The sequence below is a fragment of the Varroa destructor genome, unplaced genomic scaffold, assembly GCF_002443255.2.
Source record: "Varroa destructor unplaced genomic scaffold, Vdes_3.0 BEIS01000001.1, whole genome shotgun sequence".
In the NCBI taxonomy this organism is placed as follows: Eukaryota; Metazoa; Arthropoda; class Arachnida; order Mesostigmata; family Varroidae; genus Varroa; species Varroa destructor.
Window position 1 is genome coordinate 24,388,511 of NW_019211454.1, and position 17,566 is coordinate 24,406,076.

Genomic DNA, 17,566 nt, shown 5'->3' on the forward strand with positions numbered 1-17,566 from the left:
GAAGTATCCAAATTACGAGACGAAATCCACTCGACCTGGGCGCCCGAAGAAGTTCGACGTCAACAGAGTTTATAGGAAACGTTTTGATCTCTTTTAGCGCAGGATTTTTTACGAAGTCAACGCGGCTCTCAAAAAGCACAACCATCGTTATAGCATACGGTCATGAATTCAAATTAAAAAGGTTAAACGTTGATGTTTATAGCATTCGGTTACCGCAGGACTAACTTACGATTGAACATTTTCACGTCCCCTTGTCCTAATACGTTATAGCAGTATGCCACATGATAGCACCTACCATGATATTACGTTGAGTGAGAAGTTCCGGTCGGAGCCGGCAGACGGCTGTCGATATCCAGCTGAAACTTCTCAACAGACTTGTTTTGACTGTGGGACGCGTTGATTTCATTGAGTTATTGTAGTTAGAAGTGGTGATTCGGTGCGCTGAGTCACCGAAGATATTTTCTAGATAAGACACTATTTTCGTGCTGGAGAAGTGCTGTCGAGACGAGAAGAACTTTCTTCAAAGTCGGAGTTGCAAATTAGCCGTTTCGGAGCCAGAGATTTCGACTTGAACCAACCGCGTTTTAAGAAGCTACAGGAAGCGAACGACGGCAAATGCGGCGTCATCGATTCGAGAACTGTTGTCAGTCGTCTGTATGCATTAAAAATGCAAACTAAACGAAAATTACATAAAGAAAAAGATAAATAATCGACAGTATGCCTTTCGTTGACAGAATTTCTATACGAGATCGTTATTGGTGGTGTGAAGATCGATGTTTTTTTCGATTCTCTTCAATGCTTCAGTTCGTCGTCACGAAAAGATATTCATGGTTATTCGTGTCTGCATATGGTAAGATGAGCTAAGAAGACTAAAACTGATATTCTCAAATCAACAGCAGATATTTAGGCAATTTAATCAAAGCCAGAGGACAGAGGTAGAGGACAAGGCGCAGTGATTTTGCTACATAGCAATGCAACACTCGATACTGCATTGGTGACTCAGCGAGCGCTAGTAAACCTCTAGTTTATTAGAGGACCCGACGTGAAACTTGCACAATCCTCTATTTGGTTATTACTTCGGTCAATGCAGTATACCCAGGACAGCAAACACTTCGAAACAGAGACCGAAGTCCTCAAATGGATCGTGTCCAAAGACAAGGTGTTTTTTTTTTTTTCTATATCAATTAGGAATGACCTAAAGTATTAGTGTGAACTACGTGTATAACACAGCCCGCCTCCGTGAACGGATGTTTCAGCCGGGACCCTAAAAACCGGAGGCACCAAATCAAAGAAATAATATGGTATTTTAAAGTATATACGCGCTAATAGAGTTCAGTAGCTGGCCAACTGTGCGCGATATTATCGACTGCTCGGCTTTACGATGAGGCCAAGGTAGGCCAATGATACTTGTTGCCGTTTGCATTCCTGTAAATTAGTTACTGCTCTTCCGGGAGTAGAACAACACATTTGACGTATTTGGTTTTTGGTGTAAACATTCTACTGTTAACACAGGATCCGGTTAGTTAACATTACGAGTAGTTCAAGCTGTTTTTGGTAGTTGTCCAGTTTCACTCTACGATATGGAGAACTACCAATTGAACGGATCGGGCTATTATAAGCAAAAAGGGTCCGAAATTAATTGGAGTTTTTTTTTATTTAAGTGTTATTAATCAATAATACAGAGTAAGACAGTATTGATAAACTAGCAATTAGCAATATTTGAATACTATTTCTTTTTTTTTTATTGTCTTCTGTCTTCCTCTGTAGATTGTTATTACGTTTAGATAACGCGAAATGTGCGGATGATTTGAAGCTCACGTCGTCTCAAAAAGCAATTTCAATATCATGTTGAACTCTGAATTCTTTTCCTACTAAGAATTTGTTGAGATTTTGAAAAAAAGAAATGTCATTTATAGAAAAAATATCTGACTATTGACGTCTAACTGTAACTTTTGCATTTTTGTCACCGTTATGGTTGCGATATGAGGTTGAGTATTGCAATAAAGCTGGTTAGCTCCGTTCGCTGATGTAGGCTGTTTGGTACAGGGCCTTCTGTAGAAGCTCCTCTAATTATTGACAGTACCCCACGTTTCTAATGAAACCGTAATAAATAACAGCTGCATTGAACAAACATTATAAACTTTTGCAATTGCACTTCAACGTTACAGTTATAGTCCGCTAATTCAGCTACGTTTACCCACTGACGCGGGCATCCGCGAATCGTAAAAGGTTCGTTTTTTATTACCAATTCAACTCACAATTCGATGAATCAAGGGTAGGTTACTGCTGTAACATTAGAACAACGAAACGCAAGCATCTGTAGGTCTCTGCTAAAATTACATAATTCCCATTTTTCCAACTTAAATCGATTTGGCCGAGATAAACAAGTACGATATTTCTAAAACTGACCGCTAACATTCATACCCTAGCGCACCTATTAACACTTTGTTATTCATTTTTGCATAAGGTCGTCCATTGTCAAATTCAAAAGTTCCATTTTGCTTTGATTGATAGATCTTTTGCCGAACACAAGGTTGATACAATGAGCCGCTTTTGCTACTACATATTGCTCATTTTACGTAGCCTACTATAGCTCACATAATAAGGACTTCTAAATAATTGTTTCGAGCCTTTCGTCCGACACTGGGGGGTAGCATTGCTCCAGACAGCTGGCTTTCAGGACAAAACAAAGTACCTTCTAATAGTCTGAGTGGTATGTTGCATTATTGCGGAATAACGCCATTTTAAAATTCAAGTTTCTAAAATATCATATTGAACGGTCTAATAGTTTGCTCAGTACTTAATGCCTCTTTATAAGCGAGTTTATACGTAATTAAGTAGATTTGAATGGTATCAAGCATGACTTGAAATGAGTGAATTGTTTTCAGCGATGTACACCTGTATACATCTGCACGCATTAGAAAATACTGCGAAAATTGAAGGCAAACAATTGTCACAACTTCAGGTTGATGCACATCTATAACTTCCCGTTATATGTCTAAGCATGATTCACTGTCGCGTAGTGAGAACGAATAAAATACCGCACAGAGTATATGAAATGATCTATGTTTAGACATCTTGTACGAACAAGATGCTTTCAACGCACCTCCATGGTTTTGTATCATCTGCCTCGGTTTTTGCACTGTCAATTGATTGGATTTGAAAATCAGTCGACTTGAAGGGATAGTCAAGACACTAGGTTCTATCATCCGAATGAATGTTCGTAAGTCGGAAGGGGTGGTGGTGTCAAAGCTTGCCTGGATCCCAAACCTACTACATCGTAATCTTTCTCTCTTTCTCATTCTTTTGCTTTTTTCTTTTTGCCATTTAGGTAACGTTGGTTTACTTCTTTTTGCCCCACCTTTACCTTGTTCTTCTCTCCTCTGTTTTCCCTGCCTTCGTCACATTTTCCTTGTGTTGAATCTATGCGAGAGTCGGGTCGTGTCAGCAGAATCTTTGCGACTCTGTCTTTCCAGTGCATCGGGTTAGACGAAGAAAGAAGAAGTCAGTGGCAATTGCAGTTTCGAAAAGACCAACAGCCGTTATTGAGCCCGGTTGCTCCTCTCTTTTCCCTTGCCCTCATGCTCAATTCCCAGCGCGTATGTCGTGCATTGTGGCCTGGTTAGATGGAAACGTTGAACCGCCTCTTGGTCCTTCCTAGCTTTGCCTTATCATCAATTTTTTTCTTTTTTCGATCTCCTATTCCCTTATTTTTTTTTATGTTCTTTGTTTTACACATACGCAGTGCCTCCCTTACCTTTTCGCTTTAGCCCGCTCTTGCGTATTCAGTCCCATGTCTCAAGCCCGTTCCCGTTTTTACACCCCTCTTCATCGTATTATCAGCTTGGTCCTCTTTGTCGTGGTTGATGCTGCCATCGTCGGCGTCGTTTTCTCGTTGTATCATTCCTCTACTTCATGTTTTTCTGCCAGCGTCGCGTTCATTCGCCGCTTGTGCTCAGTTCCTCTATTCCTACCTCTAGAGGGGCTTGAAACGTTCTCCGATGTAATGCTGCTCCTGTTAGCGCTGACCAACCTTCGTTATCATTATCGGTTGCGCATGGACCACGAGAACATCGAATAAAAAAGAGAAAAAGGAAGCAGCACAGTACGACTCGACTCAGCGGGCACGGAGGCAGGTATTTTTGCTCGCGACTATTTCGCAGCCTCGTTTCAAACCTCCGTGCCCCTCCAGTTCTTATTTCTGAGCTCTGACGGCCTCGAAATGGCCAAATCGTTAAAGACCGGTAAGCGCTATATCGCCGTTACTTCTTTCCCCCATATGGGCAATTACATAATAACGTTATGCGATTGTTTGCCAGTGGTAGTTGTACTGGTAAAGGCTACCTCAGCAGATTGGGGGGTTGTTCGCTGTTGCCTCTGCTTTCTAGTCGCTCCTGGTTTCGTCACCTTCCCACCTCCCCTTATGGCCTCTGCAATTTTTTTCGTTACATTGGCAATGTCCACGCGCTCTCTGCGTTCCTCTAGCGTTACCAGGGGGCATATATGCTCAAAGTGCTACCAACCTCATACACCAGTATGGAACTTGTACCCTGCAGCAACTCGCGCGGTTCTAGTCCCCAAAGTCATCATTTTTCCCTATTTTGTGTTCCGTGCATGCCCTATTTTCCGTCTGCCCTTGCGAACCGCCTTTAGACGCCTCGGCCATCTCTAGAAGGGAGGCCGAGAAGAGATAAGTCGAGACCGTTATCTTCTATCTGTAAAGGCCTCTATGCGCAAAATACCCGTTGCGGCTGCTGTAGTCTCTCCATACATATATATATATATATATATATATATATATATATATATATATATATATATATATATATATAGCTATGACTACAGCAAGCATCGTCGTATAGATGCAATTACAGCACCGTGTCTTCTCTTCTCCTAGCTACTGCTGGCTCTTGAAAACAGAAGGATGCTTGCTCTTCTTTTTTTCGTCCTCTAGTCTCTTCCTGTTTCGTAACCTCTTTGGTGCGCCCGCTGCTACTGTTCGCCAGGTATTACAATACCACCTTTCGTTCGCATGACAGCCCACAACTGCAACGTTTACGGTGGCGGTACCAGGGCGCCAGGCGCCAGTCCCATTCTGTTACCCTCATGCGGCAGTGGCTACTGCTGCACCGGCGTTTCGCTCATCATGGTCGACCGAGCCCCCGGGGCGAGAATGGAGCGATCGACCAACGACCGGCCAAGCGGGCCATGGTGATTTTTTTACTCTTCAATGCTTTCTGGTATACGCTGAGCAGCAACGAGCGATGCGGTATGGTGGTGTCTGCTTTTTCTGCCACGCTCGTTTGATTTTTAATCAGATAAAACTTGTTTGACTTGGATGGCAAGGCGGGGCAGAAGCGCTCACCTGCACGTGGCCCGTAACTGGTCCTAGGCCTTGGACATATTCCCTCCGAATAGCCCTGAACAGCGTCGAACAGCCGCTCTCGAACTGTAACATCGGTAGCAGCCGTCTCATACTGTATAGCATAACGCTGTTGAAAAGGCCACTTTATACATCTGCATATCGCGGGCAGTTTTCAAGCAACTATGACACAACTGTGCAGTTGTATTTTCGCTGCTAAGTGCTGTTTGTGCTACTTTTTTTGACGACTGTCTATGGACATAGAACTACTGTCTAACAAAATCTGATTTTTTTCGAGTGCCAAAAATACATCGGTCCGCGAAAGTTTGACAATCGTCTCGTAAATTGCCTTTTGTTATGTAATGAAAAAAAAGGGGGAATTTAATTTGTTTTTTTTGGACGACATATCAATTAAGTAATTGCATCTTGGATATTGTATCTACAGAACCTACTGAAGGAAACTATGAACACAAAAAGAGATTTTCGACAATGCGTTATAAAAAAAAAAAAGGCTATTTCGAGCAGAATATTTTTACATATTATCTAAGCGAATTGGTGCATATTGTAGAAAGGCATGTAGGCCGTTTAGGCACATTGTTTTTGAGAGATTATCGCAAAAAATGCAGCAGAAAAAATGTGCGGTGTTAACTAACGATGATATTTTTCGAAAGCTCACTTAACAACAACAGTAAAGAAAACATCTCATAGCATCCCATTGAGTAGACAGTTTATAAATTGAATTTTCACGAAAATCACAATACTCTATTTACGTATATAGGTATGTACAGATAAAAGGTACGACATCGAGATAATGCCGACAATGGCTACCATGTCACAGTATCTCATCGACGATTATTGTGTCTAAATGAAGTTGTTTTGTCTCAAGTGGAGATTGACAGCACTTGATTTGTTCGGGACGGACCTGTAAAAGCTTCTTCTGTAGTTGCTTGTGTCGAGCGACAGCAGCTAGTTCGGTATATCCTGTAGATAAAGGAATGAGATATTCTAAGGTGTTGTGATAACCTTAAGAATGACGGAATGTATTTTGAAGATTTCGATAAATATGACTATGTTTTGTCGTGCACTTAAGGGAATACGTAAGGGTTGTGAAGCTAATGACTTCGTATGGGTGGCATTTGAAGTGATTTCGCAAAACTCCACTTCGATCCACCCTCACCAACCCGCTATATGAAACGTAACCTTAGAAGAATTCTCGTAATGTATCGGGATTCGTTAATTATTTTACACTTCAACGTTTTATGTCGCTTACTTTCTGTATCAACTCATGTATATACGTTTAGATACCCCATAACTGTCTGGTCTGTCCATGGTATACTTTGAAATACCCATTATCATGCTGCAAGTGGTCAGCCCATTTTGATGGGCTCTTTCTTGAGTCAGCCTTTAAAGGAGATGCATTTTGGGTCTTGTACTCATCTGATATAGAAAGCTACAAAATGTAAGGTTTTAACTAGTCTGTATGGATATCCGGGTGATGCCGTTATTAAATGAATGGAAGGAGTTTTGCGTCCCGAATTATGCTGCGGTTACGTCAGACAGGTGACACACGGCGCAAAACATAGATTTTGAAAAATGTATGTCTTGAAAACATGAAGACTAAGATTTATAGGTAGTCTTTATAGGTAGACTTAGTATGCATATACGCATTTCCTAGCAGATCACATGTACACACTTCTTAACCTGTTTTTACAAAAATCACCTGAGGGGATCGGGCCCTCTGATGCGCTCTTGCACTCGTTTCACTAGTTTGTTATTGATCAGGTTTCTTCCGGGACGGCTTAGGAAACTTCTTTGGTTCTTCAAAAAGCACTTCGTTTAACCGTTGCAGTGATTATTTCAAACGGTTTGTTTTATAATCTTATTAGTAGTACGTTTGAGCAAGAAAATTCTTGGGAGTTTCAAAACAATAATTAATATTTTGCTTAGTTTGTAACGTTCAAGCATGCGTTTCGTTTGTTAATGTTAAGCGTCCTTATTTAGCGCTGCAGGACTATCAGCTATCGTTCGCGATTTTAATTCTCAGGATCGTTTTTTAAGCTCTAGACATGAAAGTTAGTTTTTTCTAATAGAGGTTTTCTCCGGGAAAGGTCCAGAGAACAAAACTAATCACGATGACTGGGGGCGCTTCCAAAATTGCAGCGTTCCCAGCGGCGATATAAGTAATATATGAAAGTTCCTTGGGATATTCTTGGTTCAGGAGCACTTATTTCATACAATGACTGTGTACATTTTTGCTGCTCTTCCCGATTGCGGCGGAATATACTAACGAAGGCCGCAGTCAGTAGTTGTTCAGACACACATACGGCAATGATAACAAGTTTTTACCAGAACAAATGCCATTGAAAAGGTATACAATTAATGTGTTATTCTTTTGCTCACATCTATTAGGCAGTACACGCCACTTTCGGCCGTAGCATGTTTAAGGAACGAGATGGTTTCCACTTTTCAAATTTAAACCTATTTTAATAATAGTTAGAATACAACCTACGGCTAACCTGCACAGTCAAAAATCTGTCCATTGCAAGATGCTAACCTAGGACCATTACGTTACCTAAACGTGTGTTTTAAACGTAACTACATTAGCATCCACTTTTGCCTTCGAGGTGCCATTGTGCCCGTTTGTTGCGATGGCTTATATATGATGATAAGGATAATTATTATAATACTTCGCTATTTTCAGCTTGAACGTGTTTCTTCATGAATTAAGAAGTGTGCGCTGTCGTGCCAGGCTATTATATACCGTAAAAGTCAAATGTCGGATAGTTCGTCTCTAATATCGAGTCATTTGTTTTGACAATGCCGAGTTGCTTGGCAAAGAGGGAGCGGTTTTTTTTTTGATCCCGATTGAAAAAAGGTACGTCAGTGCCTATAATTGCATGAAACTAGACAGTCTTCCAGAAGAATCCAATTCAAGCAATTGGCTCGCTCCTTTGAGATACTTACTTTTATGGTGTGATTTTGGTTCGGAGTCTGGACCTGCCCTTTTCGTACGGAAAGAGCCTCTCCGCTCCCCATTGGCCACTATATACGCTACTGACTAGTTGGACAACTATAAATTACGATCATTGAAGCTACTCCAATTCTTCTCATAGAAAGAAAAACTGGCCGGACCGTGAATCTTAGATGATACTTGAGATGCAGTGACTCGAGGCGATGCTCATTTTGGTCCTCGCCCGCTCTTTGCTTGCTTGCTTGCTGCTGGCGGAGTCAAGTAACTCGCCCAAAGAACATCTCATCTTCTCCCGTTACTGGACTGCTTGGATTTTTTTTTCTGTCGCAGTTTCCATTGCAGCTTTCCATACCGTTCAAAGCTCCTGCTTGCTTGAAAGAAATGGTCCCACACCACAAGCACATATGTAAGTAAGAAATGCGTCCAGCTAGCGATTTCAAGGATTCGAACACGACGCGCACTGGTTTGTACTTTACCCTAAGATCTGCCTGGCCACAGTTACATATATAGAGGAGGGGGAGTATTTCATCGTCTCATTCGCAAAACGGAACAGAAACTGATATAGCATGATTTGTATATAGCAAACACGAATAAAACCTATATGCTTCTGCCGAAGTGAGGAGAATGTTTTTTGTGGGTTAGGCCATGATGTGTATCTCGACAAAAGTGAGATGAATGGAAACACTCTGTGGGTAGTTGTAGTTGAAGTGGACCAAGATATAGACAACGCGTGGTCGTGAGTGAACTTACAGCTGCGTAAGCGTTATTGCTAACGAAAGTCATATATATATATCTCAGCCGTTTCGTCAACTTCCTCGTTATTGCTATCCACGATACTTACTTACTTATATTTGGGTGAGACGTTTGTTAAGCGTACTGGCTATTGCTACCACAACTATTATTATAACTGTACCAATCCTGCTATTGTGGCAGCCGCTGAGGCGAAGAGAAAAACGGCAACTGTTGCCTCTAACTGTTCTGCTGCTGCTGCTGCTGCTCAGAACGCCCAACGATTTATAATAGGAAGGAAATAGCCGATGCAATAAAAGAAATGCTCGAAAAAGATTTTTACTGGCTAGAGGATAAGAAGTGTGTCTCCCAATTCGAAAGATTACAATATGAGTTGACCACGAGAGAATCCAGTGTCGTTGCGCCTTGGGATCTGTAAGCCAGGGTATGGGAAGCAGCGGATGGGCATGCTGTGGGACTGATGCTCTGTGATCGTTAGGAGATCTCTTAAGTGACTTTTGCCCTTCCAACTCACACTGTACATAAGCTTATCTTTGGTGCAGCCCTAAGCGTAGACACAAATGGTAGTAGTCGCACACCGTCCAATTCGACCTCGTTACAGTTTTGAGCTACGGATTGCGATTTCCTCGTTTCTCCCCACGCAAAATCAAGTAGAGTCCTATTCATTCAGGGAGGGTACCTATGATGATCTTTGGTAGCCATGCAAAGTGGCGGCTACAGTGAGGCTGTAGAGGAAATAATGGTACGCTCTTTGATACAAAAGACTGATGCAAGTTTAACCAAATCCACCACACCGTAGTTACCCCATTCTGAGTAAAATTCGCTTTCCTTCTATTTTGCTCAATTTATTCTCTTCTCGATGCTTCTTCTCGTTGCCTTCATCGTCTCATTCGCCTCACTAGTATAGGCGACAAGCATAGAAGCTAACTGGCTGACTAGTGAGCAGCGTTCGCCGACGTTGTGCTGTTGACGAGTCGCGCGTCGAAAAGCGAGGGTTGAAATTGACTCACCGACTTTTTGGCAGCGGTTGGGGCAGTCGCTCGTCTAGGGGCCAGGAGGTCGATTGAGTGGGAAGAAGAAACGATCGGAGAGGCTCACGGCAGGTGGAAGCTAAAGTAGCTTGTTTCTTTTTCCAATTGGGTTTAGGTAATTTGGTTCAGAGGCACTTACCGAGAAGCTGAGCTCTCTGACAACCTTTTCTTCTGCTTTCTCGCCGCGCCCAAGGGCCCAGTCGACTGACCCCTGATCAAAGTTTGGAATATACTTTGCTTAACTGCCCTATAGTTCCGTTGCCGCTGTTCACACCTTTCCATCGTTAGAAAGCCGCATTTCGTACCATGAGGAAATAGAGCCTTCCCTACAAAGATATAAGTAGTGCATGATGGTGGTAGTGTACATCGTAGCAGCTCGTATACCATGTGATCGTGTAAACTCATTTATTAAAGCATGCCACTACACCGAAGCACGCGTCGGTGATCGTGTACTGACACAGCGAGAATAAGTTATTGTACATGTCCGTATATTAGCTAGGACATGGTAGGCAAGGCAGTACCTCTTGCACTCTTTCTCCGCCTCTTCCGTTCCTTCGTTCTCTCTATACTAGCTGACCTGCTGAAGCCATCACGTATGCTTATGACGTGTGTACGCTATCCTCTATTCAAGCTTGTGATACTAAATATTTATGCATTGATGTTTGCCCCTTCTTTGACCCATCCAATGGCTTCTTCTCTTCGAACGCATCGCGATTCATCCCGTTAATACTGTGTGTCGACAACGATGCCGCCAATGAAGCCGATATCTAATGCTGATATTGCAGAAGAGCGGAAATAGGTATTAGCGATGCAGCGCCCTCTAGACGAATGCAACGATTCAATCCTAGCTACCATACATTAGTGACATGCGAACCACGACAGCCCATGTCGTATTGGGACTAAATAAAACACATACAGATGATTGCGGTCAATGCTATGTGACTTTTGCGTTTACTGTCAGTAACGGTCTCTTGCTGCCAATCATTTCGGCAGTTTTGTCGTTAGTGGTCTGTATCTGGTTGGGCAACCACCCGATATTTTACCAAAGATAGTGCTGCTTGATGGCAAAGCTGGGAAATTGGACAGAAGGTGATCTAGCACCTCTTCTTTCAGGCGACAATAATTCCATTGAGGAACGTACGGTGTGTGGTCCCACGGTAGTGAGAAACCACCGCCCAGGACTACCACTCGCACTGACACCGGGGCTGTTCCCGTTCTCCATGTACGTATTGTAAAGATCTATGTAAGTGCAAGCTGCCGAGATGCTGGCAAGATATAGAGAGAGATAAAAGGAGGGGCATACTTTTGCGCAGAGTGTGAGTCGATCAGGTCTTTGTTCATATGGCCTTCGCTAGGTAGACAGCCCCCATTGGCCTCCCCGTATCCTTAAAGAACCGCCTCGAGTATGTCTTATATCAACGACGACCATCCATCTCGGCGGATTCTTGGTGTTCTTTAGGTCGTCCGGTAACAACACAGCGGTAGGACGATGTGGTTGGGCCTCACCAAAAGCCGCTACAGTAGCCGCAGTTGCAGTAGTAGCCGTGGTGGCATCAGGCATTCACCGAAAAGTTCGCATAGTGCTACACCTAGCTAGTGGAAGAAAGAGGCTGACTATACATAAGGAGTATGCTCGGTTAAGGACAAATGATCAAACTTACCCAACCGCACCCCCGAGCGCAAGGGCCCCAGAGACAGACCGCCGGGTCTCCAGACAAACTGGACTACCGATCCCCTTGAGTTCCAAACCTTTGGTTTGTGGATAACCTCTACTTAGAAGGGACAGAAAAAGGTATCGCTACGTAGGCTGATTCGTTAGTAAGAGACGCTTCGCAAGCACCGTTTGCTTCTTTTTCCCCGGAAATTCAATAGAGCTGAAAGTATCCCATCCCTAACTTGCACGGGATTAACACCCATGTATACTCCTTCAGAGAAAGCACCCGACTGTCGATGGACTCCTTTGTTAGCCTGTCTCACTCAGTCGTCGCTGGTTGTCCGTCGGCGGTCTGCGGCTGAGGCGCGTTCACAACTGCGGTAACTTCCGTTCGGGATGAAGGCCAAGAGTGGCTGCAATGTTCGCCTATTGAAGCCTCCGCTTTTGTCATCGAGGGGTTAGTCGAATTAATCCACAGTGACTAGGAAAGACAGAAGCGGTCGGTACGAAGGAATGCTGACTACTCATTCTCGAGGAATAGTCAGGAAATGCCGCTCTTCTCTCCGAGTTGCTTCTTTTTTCTATTGCGTCCACTGTCTCGATAGTACAATATACAACATTAATGTAGACAGTTTAGATTTGTTTTAGCTTATTCACATTTGTGCAACACCTTCATTAAACGTATAAGTAATACGATATACACGTGTTGCTGAGGAAAATATGTTATACTTCAAGTATCAGTAATAGCAAAGATGGAGTCAATGGGACAGTTTCTTAACTTCTAAGATGACTGTGAGTTTTTCCAGAGTACCGTTTTTATTTCGGTGTACTCTCGTCGAGCCAACCCAGCAAAAATAGTGAAAATAATACATATAGATATACATCTACACAAGCAAAGGCATCGCAGAATCTTTGAGAGTATTTACGAACCTTATAGAATAAGTCATCTTCATAAGGGTAATAGAAAGAACTTACTTTTTTATTTTAGTATAGGTGCTCAACTCTTTTTTCGCGTACGGCCGGGAATACGTTGAGAGGGTCAACAAGGAAAAATGATTTGAGGGCGGTGTCCTATCAAGTCGTATGCCATTAGCAGCCCTTGAAGGTAGCAGGGGACGAAACAAACATTCGGCGCTTTATACTCCTCGACTAACTGGCGACCATCCTAGCTGTGTAAGGATGATCTCTTCTCGTTTCATGTCATCTTCTCGCTGGGAACAGCCTGGGTAATCTACACGCGACGAGGCCACGTCGTCACGAAGTGCAGTAGGTATGGCAGCAGAAGGGAAAGATTTGGCAAAACAATTCACAGCAACGTGGTTCGCAAGGGTCAGAGGCGTTGTCCAAGGCTATTGTCTGATGGCACTTCGGTGGACCTTTGGAATTATCCCAGAACAATGTCCTCGTGCGACAGTATTCTTACTAGGCGTACGTCGAACAGAACCGTGTACCTTCACAATACCGTGACGATACATAAAGAAGCGGCTGGGATGGTAGTTGCAATCGTAGCGGCGGTAGTAACAGCAGCGGCACCTATAGTAGTAGCGGTAGTGTGAACGATAACTAGGCTTTAGCGAGCAAGATCGAGAAAAGGCATAAGAGGAGGATCGAATTAGGCGAGCTCTCTTGACTGTGTCAGGATGTAAGGAGCCGCTGCGGTAGCTGCAGCCCAATAGTCTGAGCCTGAGGGCCCAAAGCAGTGGCGCCACGGGATCCGACACCTCGCTAGCGAATCGCAAAGACGTTCTAAGTCTTCTGCTATTCATGGGTGACGAGGCGACTGACGCTAGTTGGCTAAGGTAACAAACGAATTGCAGCTGCTGACGTTGTCTTGTAGCTACAGCGCTGCCGAGGTTCGCAGCGGTGAAGTAAATTGTCAACCGGTCTCTCAAACCTCATACGCATCGAACGATCTCTTACATACATGTATACACAGGGTGCCCAAAAATGTACACACTCTAATTTAATTGGATTATTCTTGTCTGAATATATAGCAATTGATGCTAACTACTGGAATTAAATGGAATAATTTTTTTCGCCACGCATTCGGAAGGACTTTAATTAAAATGGCGAATTTTATTTTTAGCAAAGCTGAGCTATTATTATGTTGTAAAAATATGTGTTTATGAGAATCATTGGAGCGAAAATCTATAAAATAACCCGCCCGTTCCCTTTAGCTAATACAAAAAGTGTGGGGATATTTTAAAGATAAAGTCTACACCAGAAAATCGACGGTATTAGAACATCAGTAAGTATATTAAAGTTTTTGAACCGATATCACACCCACCATCTTGAAAATCCGTGGTAGACATAAAGATTCTTTGCAATATAATAATTAATTACATGTTAATAAAAAGTGAACTTGTGATAATTTAAACTGTGTATACGTATTCTGCAACACTCTATATATATATATATATATATATATATATATATATACTCAAGCCTTGTAGCCTATGTAGCTTTACAGGAAGTAGGAACAAGAATTGCTATCTATGCCACCATTGGTAGTGCCTGTGTATGTGTACAGCGTGCCTTTGTTTGTTGTGTCAGGGTGAGTTTGCTTTGTGTTCCGAGGTACTAAAAAGTTCAGCTGAAAAAAACATTACCATAACTGTTATTACCCACTGTGGTGTTCCATAGGTCGCCTACTTTCGATAACACATATGTATCGCACTCAAATGACGGCCCAATGGTTTGGACCGCTAAATGTCTGGCTGAAAAATGCAAGAAGTCGCAGGGTCAAACGCAGATAGTAGCGTAGTTAAACAGCTCAAATCTACGGCCATTGAGCCAGTGTGTTGTTTTAGCATCTGTTGATTGAGCAAGTTATAAGATATTATTACTTAAAAATTGTCAACGAATTTTAGTCTAATATCAGCAATGAAAGATCACTTTAGATGAAACAAGATGGTTATGCGTTTCCGAACCAAGTGTCCTGTTTCCACGAAAGGCAACGCAGATAGGAGTAGCAGGTAAAAGAGGAGCCTAAAAATGCCCATTGCCAGTACTAAAAGCTGAAAGCTCTCCCACTTTTACTGTCCGCTATTTCCCTTCACATCCTAGCATTTCTTGCCTCTTTTACTTTAGCCAATACCGAGGCTTTCAAGGGATGAGGTGGCTCACGTGTGCTAAGGCCGTTCATCAGTCGGCCCTCAATGCGTTGCGCCCTGAAGGTTCCACAACCCCACGCTATCTAGCCATGGTCCTGCACCTGTATGCGAAAAAGCATACGAATATCCACTATCACCAGTACAATGTGATTCCGGCCAAAACGAGGGGAGACCTTTGCCTGTTTGCGGCGAAGCTTGCAGCAAACAGGGAGCAGGATGCGTCCTGCTTTCGTCGAAGCAAAAAAAAGCTGCCAAACAAGCACGTGCTCGTGTATGCCGCGGCTGCTCTGTGGTCTTGCCGCTTTCCATTTTCCCCTACTTTTGCCCCCTCTCCACTCCGAGACCGACGCTCTGCCTCTTTCTCTTCTTGCTCCCATGAATCAAATGCAACAGACGTCGCCCAGCGGAACCAGTCCGAACCTACGGCCGCAGTAGCCTCACCGAACACTAGTGATGCTACCAGTCGAACGCCACATTCATGCGTCGCAGTTTCGTGGTTCCGTAATGCACGCACGGCTAGCTAGCTGTACAACAGTAGCAATAGCAGCGTATGTATATCCAGTCAGCCAAATAGCCAACCGGCCTGCCTGCCCGACAGCCAATTTGTAACGATGGTAGCTGAGAGCCACATAGCCGCAGCACAGTCGCATAGTCAAGCCGCTACCGCTGCTAGCCACGGGAGTACCTAGCCATCATAGAGTATGCGTGTGTATGTCTGTATGCGCTATACATGCTGGAGTCGTTTCATGTATACGCATGTGAGTTGGAGAATTGGACGTGCAGCAAGCTGCTGGAAAAGACTGCGGCTTAGGGCGGCAGCAGGTAGTCAAGATGGATGCCCAAGAGGATAGTTGCCCTTCCGTGAGACTTATCGCCCATGCTACCCGTCCTTCGAACCGTCCGCGCTGCTTGCAGCCACGTCCCTGCCTCGTGCTGCTGTTTCCAATGGAAAAAACTATAATTCCCTTTGGACGACGACAACGACAGGAGCACTATCTGTTTCCGGTGGCCTTTCCGGCGGTAGCAAGGAAACTGAAATCCAACGGTAACGGTAACGCCAGCCAAGTGGAGGAGAGAGCCAAGAGGCGTTGGTAGCGAGCCGACCAAAAACGAAAAGGACCTTAGCGAAAACTTGAGCGCCGCCGCTACCATCTTGGGCTTGTCCCTGCCGTCCTAAGTCGGCTTCATTTGAGTTAGACTAGTGTGGTAAGAACGTCCACCTCTTTTTCATGTTACTATCTTTTTCACCATTTTACTTTCCTTCTCTCTCTCTCTCTCTATCTCTTATTGTGTGAAAAAGAGTGCCTTTAGGAAGCCGCCGTTTTCGCCGGTTCCGATCCTTCTCTAGCCAATCTCATACTGTTCATGTCCGTCTTTTCGAAGTCTCTAAGGCTGGACCAGTGAACTACGCAAGAAGAAGGTAAGAAACGAAGACGAAGAATAAGAAGGCTCATCGAGGCGGAAAAGTCAACTAAAAAATGCTTCGTGTGTTCCACTACCGCCCCGCTCGTCGGTATTGGTGCCGTTGCCAACGCCAGCAGGTTCGCTGTCTGCTAGGCTCAGCGTTACAGCCAATTTGACAGAGCCCGACACATAAAGGACCAGTTCGTACGTTAGAGCTGGCCAGTCTCATAGTTTTGCACATAGCTGAGCGGGAAAGCGGTTAGAGACCGCCAGATACACCGCGTCCACACGCTTATACAGACAGGGCAACGCCGCCAGTCCCTGAAAGAAACAGAAACAAGCAGTAAGTAGCCGAGCACAAAATGAAGCGGCCAATATTGAGAAGTTAAGAGAAAGGGTTTTGCTTGCTATTGCTTACAGCTCGCTTCAGGGTTGTGTTTCTTTTCTTCGTTGAAAATGGTTGCTTTTTCAATCCATAATTTCTTAGCTGGCTAAGCATCTACTTTTTCTAACCGTACTCTGCAAACTCTATCCAAAAGTTCCGTTCTTTTACGATTCTTCCTCCAAGCTCACGGTTTTCTCCGTCTCAGCTCTATCGAGCAACATTTTGACCTCTCGACGGTTCCCACTGCAAGGTTCACCAGCCTCTGGCGAAACTCGGGAGTACAGAAACGGACCAATCTGATCTTTTTTTTAGCGTGAAGGAGAAGCGTTAGCTTTTGTGCCCTTCATTCGGTTGTGCCGGAGCCCGCATCTTGGTTTAGCTTTAGTGCAAGGCTCAAACTTCATCGAGTCATTGCTTATTTCAAGGTATTTGTTACGTTGCGTTTCTGTGTTACCAGCATACCCAGTTGACGCGATCTTTGCCGGTCTGGCTGTTACTGAGCGCCCGCCAACGCCGGTTCTAAGAGACGCCTCCGGCTGCGATCAGGCGCATGTTGGCGATAACCCGCTATTCCATAGCCTGCTCCCTAGTGGCTTCCTTTGAAAAATGAGAAAACGAGACGCCAAGGCCGTCGCCAGTAGTCGCTAGATACCACGGTATGTTATTTTGATCGAAAGCAAAATGATTGTAGTGCGACATTGAGTTATGTCCCTTCCTGATATGCCTGAGGTCATACCTGCTGAACAAACAAATAATTCCAAAGGCAGAGTTTGAGCACACGTACAAAGTGAAATTTGTAAAAGCTTTGCTTAGGGTAATTGCATGTATGAATATATTAATAGATTTTGCAAGTAAATTCGGTGCGAGTTTCCGAAACAATGGTCTAATCAATATTT

General features: G+C 43.8%; 1 long non-coding RNA gene across 1 annotated transcript; it reads left to right on the forward strand.

The window, feature by feature from the left end:
- Nucleotides 1-15,291: 15,291 nt before the first annotated feature.
- LOC147758418 (uncharacterized) lies at nt 15,292-17,553 on the forward strand. The gene is made up of 3 exons (XR_015317273.1): nt 15,292-16,087; nt 16,265-16,628; nt 17,128-17,553. It is a non-coding gene; the product is annotated as an uncharacterized LOC147758418 (long non-coding RNA).
- The last annotated feature ends 13 nt before the right edge of the window (nt 17,554-17,566 follow it).